The sequence below is a fragment of the Topomyia yanbarensis genome, chromosome 2 (assembly GCF_030247195.1).
Source record: "Topomyia yanbarensis strain Yona2022 chromosome 2, ASM3024719v1, whole genome shotgun sequence".
In the NCBI taxonomy this organism is placed as follows: Eukaryota; Metazoa; Arthropoda; class Insecta; order Diptera; family Culicidae; genus Topomyia; species Topomyia yanbarensis.
In genome coordinates, this window is record NC_080671.1 from 149,996,331 (window position 1) to 150,002,330 (window position 6,000).

Consider the following 6,000-nt stretch of genomic DNA (forward strand, 5'->3'; position numbering starts at 1 on the left):
AGTACGAATCGCGATGAACTGTTGCTGTACTATAGCCTATGACTATATGACCCAGAACCAGAACTTGCTTCATAGTGAAACATGTATGGCACTAGCAACGTATTGATATAGCTTTTGGAATAAACTCTACTGACGCCATCCAATGCTAAACTTAGATTTCCCAACCACTGGATACCGTGCGATGGTAATATACCTCCAATTTGGCTTCAGTCGAAGCGTTTTATTGGCTCCTTCATAGAGTAATGTGCCTATTATGGCAATAGAGCCTATTTCCACCCAATTTCGAACCTCTTGGTTTCGAACCAAGTGTATGATGATGATGGCAATATCAATTTGTCTACAATGATGTGCAATGATAAGGTCAGGTTATTTTCATCTCTAATTATCAGCACATTTGTTCAGAATATATATAGTGATATAGTTCACAGAACCAGATATCGCGAATAAGTCTTATTTTAATGATCCAGTTCATATTGTCACGTTATTCCGAGTAAAAAAACCATTAGTAACCAAAAAATCATCGATCCCGATAAGGCGAAGAGAATTTACGAATACCATGATAAAACTGCTGATATCATGAACATTAGTTACATTACTCTTTGAAGGTAAGCTCTAAAATAAAATATCATGATAACATGAATCGAAATTACGAAAATTGTGACTAAGATCCTGAAATCATGAACACAAATCAAACAACTAGTGACAAAAATATCTAAAAACGCGACTAAGATCCTGAAACCATGAACATGAACCACACAACTTGTGACAAAAATATTTAAAATCGTGACAAAAATCCTGAAATCATGAACATGAATCCCTCTACTCATGACTAAAATATCACGATAACGTGAATGGAAGTTACGAACATCGCGACTAAGATCTTGAAATCATGAACAACGTTTGACTGTCGACTGTGTATTTCCAAATCATGAACAAGATTCCCAACAAAAACTAAACATGTCCAGTGAACAACAACAGTAATCCAACCAAACATTCTAATGTAACGATGTATATATTCGGGGCGAACTGTTTTTAGAAAACACAATTAGTGTCATGAATACGAGGTTTATTATTCATAATTTCAGGAACTTGGTCACGGTTTTCGTAAATCGTTCAGTTCACGAAATCGTGAACTTTTGTTCATGAATTTATGAACGGATTTTTTTCCGTGCATGCGCAGGTTAACAACTGGTAATGACTAGTTTCACATCCCACATTGCATTGCGCGAAGCCGAGTTGTATGTGTAGATGAAAATTATTATAGTTAGGCTGCTAATTCTTTCCTGTGTGCTGGATGCAGAAAAATTGTTTTGATTGGGGTAGTGTATCTAAGAAAACATCGCGATAAATGGTACTGTCGTATTTCTAAACTAGGACTATCCTACCGTTTAGCGCGGGCTTCTATAGTGAATTAATCCTAAATAAATTCTCCAGTAAAAATAAAGGTTTGTAACAATGCGATGTTTAATATATGTATGACGGAATAAGGCGGCATTTGTCCGCTAATATTTGTGGTTTTGCTAAGCGTCATTGTGCGCTGCTTCGGTTCACTGTGTGAATAGGGCAAAATAGCAGCTATTTGTAGAAGGTAATTTTATTTTAATTAAAAGTTGGGTTTAGCCGATAGCTCTGTATAAATAAGTGCATCACTAATGAAGAATATAACTTGAACTTATTTTGGCACACCCTAATTAGTCAAATAGATATTATCATTATCTCATATGCTTGATTCGAAACCAAGATATGCTCTGCTACCATAAAAATAGGCTCTATTGCAATACTAAGCACATTACTGTACCGCTCGTACTTGCGAGTTATACTAAGTGCATTTGCTTCCTGCTTTAGTTTACTATGTGGATGAGAAAAAAACCTCAGATATTCCAATAACGTAATTCATTTCAACGAAAAGTTGGATTTAGGCGATAGTATGGGGTTCGCACTGCAGTTTTCGTTTTCTGTCCGGACATCACAATGAACCTTATCAAACGAATGACGATGTTCGACGATATTAGAGTTTTTTTATATCTACTGCTCGTACCTACACACCAAAAAAATCTGAATTTTATCGTTGACGTAATTGCAAACATGACACAATTCAACAAACCGTAATTTACGAAATGACGGAACATTACCGTGTTCCGTTCAATTTTACACGCAACATACGCTTTACATGCTCAATGATATAAACTTACACTTCCTACCACTCAGAACAAACGCTGTATGAGGAGTAAAATTACATGATTTACGAAATTCAACGTCATGTAAAATTAAAATCAAACGTAAAACTAAGTCATTTTTGATGCTCGTATATGTCAGGGTCAGGAGACGTAAATTTACACTATTTTTTCTAGGTGTGTATTACTGGTTGCTAGCAGCTGGGTATTTTATAGAAAAGTGCATGGAACAAAAATGATTCCACGAAGAATGCTCCAACTTTTGTGATAGAGTTCATGTAAAAATTTCCTTACAATGTTGCATGAAATTGTAAATGATTAGGGATATCTTCTAAATATAACAAGCACGCAAATAGATACTAAATAGTTCGTAAATCATGTACTAAGAATCCTGAACCAGTTCACGAATACATGAATAATATTTTATGATTTCGTGAACTTTTTCACGAAAACGAATGATGAGTTGTGACTATTAAACTAGGTATCATGAACCAATTCACGAATACATGAATAATAGCTATTCACGAGCACAGATATTCATGGAATAGTAATCATGAACCAGTTCACGAATACATGAATAGTATTTCATGATTTCGTAAACTATTTCAGGAGTACGAATATCGGATCGTGACTAGTATGTTAGGAATCATGAACCAGTTCACGAATACATGAATAATACTTTATGATTTTGTTAACTATTTCATGAAAACGAAATGTAAATTGTGACTATTATACTGGGTATAATATTCGGCTGAATGGAATGGAATATAAGGCATTCGTTTTGCGGTAAATTTGGCACTCCAAGGAGGCGATAATTTGAATAATGTAGTGAGAATAGATGCACAGCATAGAGCATTTATTTTCAATAAGGTTGAAAAATTAAAATATTTCTGCTAGATATGTATTATATAGATGCACACCAAAAATATATTAATTTTATCGTTGACGTAACTGCAAGCATGACATAATTTAACAAACCATAATTCACGAAATGACGAAATATAACCGTGTTCTGTTTAATTTTACATGAAACATATAGTTTACAAGGACAATCACATAAAATTACACTTACTGCCATTCAGAACAAACGCTATATGTGGAGTAAAATTATGTGATTTACGAAATCCAACGTCATGTAAAATTAAAATCAAACGTAAAACTAAGTCATTTTTGACGCGCTCAGGGTCAGGAGACGTAAATTTACACGATTTTTTCTAGGTGTGTGTTTAAGAAACAGTACACTGATTCTATATCCTGAGAAATGTTACAGATCATTAAAAAGTTGTTTAAAAAATAATGCCCTAATAAGGCAAAAATAGGCTCAATACCCTATATTATCTAAAAATATCTCATTGCACAAATGTACTGAACGTTACGCTGAGATATACATATATGTAGACCAGATTCATTTATGAGTAATTCACAATTAAAAAAACCTGTTTTAATCCACCTAGCGGTGCAATTGTGCCTTTCTCATTTCTCTAAACTATGGCACGGAGGCGTTTTATGTTCAACATAATTGTGGAAATGTCCATTACATTCTTAGTACACTTTGCACTTATACACAATGGCATGCCAGCCACGAACTTGATGAGCTACGTGTCGACGGTGAAACACTTGAAACAAAAAAATATCATACTCCATTAGCCTAATCAGCATTAGATCAATGTTATCTGCTTGCAAACTCATTTTGTCATGCGGGGATGGGTATATGAGGAGGGCGAAAGTCCCATGAACGAACGACTCCCCAGCTTAAATTGGTATGCTTTGTAATATAGTGGTGGTTTAAAGATGATGGGGTTGAAAGGGAGGGGTATGAGGTGGTGGTCTGAGGGGTGATTTAAGGAGATTTTTAAAGGAGGGGACTGAACAGTAGAGAGGGGGTGTAACCCCTCTCCGTAAACCATCAACTACGCCCCTGTTAAAATCCAGAAACCTTATGCGAGTCGAAAAAAAAATTAGGGGATTAGGTTGACGTTTTTCAGAGTGATTGCATAACCTTTCTATATGAGAAAGGCAAAAATGTGAAAAATCCAAAAAAGTGAATCTTCGTCAATTTTTTTTTTTCGTGTTTGCATCAAATCTCGACGTTTTATGCACCTTGAATACATTTAGCATCAAAAATAAAAATTCTATTTTTAATTTTTCCTATAGTTTTTATGAGAAATTTCTGTGTGGCCGCACTCTGAAACCCGTAATTCCGGAACCAGAATTCCGATCGATCCAAAATTCAATAGCAGCCGATGGGAAGGTTGCACCTTTCATTTGAGACTAAGTTTGGGCAAATCGGTCCAGCCATCTCTGAGAAAAATGAGTGACATTATTTGACACATACGCACATACATACACACACATACACACACACATACACACACATACACACACATACATACACACATACACACACACATACAGACTTTTTCCGATCTCGACGAACTGAGTCGAATGGGATATGACACTCGGCCCTTCGGGCCGGGATTAGGTTGACGTTTTTCAGAGTGATTGCATAACCTTTCTACATGAGAAAGGCAAAACTTGCTAAACGCTAGGGCATGCCTATTGCCATAATACGTGATTCAGAAATACGACGATGATAATTATCCCTACATTGCTTCAGATACACTGCCACAATCAAAACAATCATTTTACACCTAACTTGAGCTAGAAAATTTATCGTAAAGAAAAAACGCTGTCGAAAATAATCCATTAGGTATTTTCTCTTGAAAATTTGGATAGAAGTAGTTTAGAGTGTATTGTTTACATTGTATTTTTATCACTGCAAGTTTTTCGAAAATTTGTAAAAGTGGCGTCACCCGAAAAGCAACGTCGCGAATTGATTTTGCGCAAGAACCTGGAAAATTATCAACTCTCTCATCGGGACGTGTTTAAGCGAAATCCCAATGCTTCAATCAGGGATGAGGCCAAATAGTTGAATATGTTCAAGTATTTTGTTCAGAGAGCCAAGGACCGGGGAGACTACATACGTACAAAGTGGAGAAGGCTCGAAATAGCGATGAACGACAAAATACGGTTAGAAAGTCACAGGTCCGGAAACTGTACACCCAGATGCCGACGAAGCCTCATTATCTCATGATGGATGATAAGACTTACGTCACAAGACTGATGTTCCGGAGGAAGTAAGGAAGCAGAAAATTTCAAAGTTTGCCAATAAATACATGATTCGGCAAGCGATCTGATCATGTGGCAAACCTTGCTTTCCAAATAGTCCAGTGGCTGATCCACTTTCAATTTTTTAACTTGTTGAGAAATTTTAAAATATTTTTTTATTTTATTTCGTTCTAAACTCAAAATCATTCCACATCAGATTCGACCACAAAAAATGATTTTAATTGAATGAAGTTATTCCACATTACATATTGTACAATGAACATTTTAAAATCGAAATTTCAGATCCCTTACGAATATTTTTTTCTGGATCCTCCCCTATAATAGTCATACTCACATTCAATTATAACGATGTGTCGAAAATAAAACCAGCTCACAGATTCATCAGACAAGATTCAACACACTCAATATGTCAAGGTGCGGAATGCTCCGAGTGGAACGAAAAGAGCTTTCTCCATACGGTAAAATTCGATCATCCGCTGGTTTAACGACAAGAAATTTAACAATCAATTCGGAGCATCCAATGCGGAGGGAAGTAACTAACTTGGAATTCGAGAGCCGTCTTAACTAGTAACTGCAGTTTCAGGCTAAGTTTGATCCTCCTGATTGTGTGTGTGCGTGTTAACCATCCTATCTCCCACTAGCTGGTAGTGATTTACAGAAAAAAGGTGTTTGCATGTATTTAAACATATTCATGCAA